The sequence below is a fragment of the Bison bison genome, unplaced genomic scaffold (assembly GCF_000754665.1).
Source record: "Bison bison bison isolate TAMUID 2011002044 unplaced genomic scaffold, Bison_UMD1.0 scf7180017864503, whole genome shotgun sequence".
Taxonomy (NCBI): Eukaryota; Metazoa; Chordata; class Mammalia; order Artiodactyla; family Bovidae; genus Bison; species Bison bison.
The window spans coordinates 6,034,322-6,035,145 of NW_011495061.1; positions in this window are offsets into that span (position 1 = coordinate 6,034,322).

An 824-nucleotide genomic window follows, 5' to 3' on the forward strand; every position below is an offset into this window, starting at 1 on the left:
AGAAGGAAAAACACCAATACAGTATACTAACACATAAATATGGAATTTAGAAAGATGGTAACAATAACCCTGTGTACGAGACAGCAAAAGAGACACTGATGTATAGAACAGTCTTATGGACTCTGTGGGAGAGGGAGAGGGTGGGAAGATTTGGGAGAATGGCATTGAAACATGTAAAATATCATGTATGAAACGAGATGCCAGTCCAGGTTCGATGCACGATACTGGATGCTTGGGGCTAGTGCACTGGGACGACCCAGAGGAATGGTATGGGGAGGGAGGAGGGAGGAGGGTTCAGGATGGGGAACACATGTATACCTGTGGCGGATTCATTTTGATATTTGGCAAAACTAATACAATTATGTAAAGTTTAAAAATAAAATAAAATTAAAAATTAAAAAAAAAAAGAAAATAGGAGAAGGGGAAAAAATGAGATAAGACAAGGGCATTATCACAAAATGCTAGAAGTTTGAAGTTAATCCTCAGAGATATCTGAAGGCATTGAAGAACTTTTAACTGGAGAGAAATGTATTAAGATTTGTATTTACAAAGCTTATTCTGACTGCCCAGTGACAGAATTAGAGGAGTGCCACACTATCTACAGAAAGAGAAGGTAAGAAGTTATTGTAATAAATCTGGCTAGACCCCTGGTAGCAGACTGGAAACAAAGAGATGATGTCAGATATAAGATATGTGAGAAAAACTATTTTAAAACTTTTACTTAATTATGTGAGTAAATACTAGTTATTATATACTAGTTACAACTGGTTATACTGGTTACTAGTAAATGCTAGTTATTCCAGAAGAACACTGAAAAAGCAAAT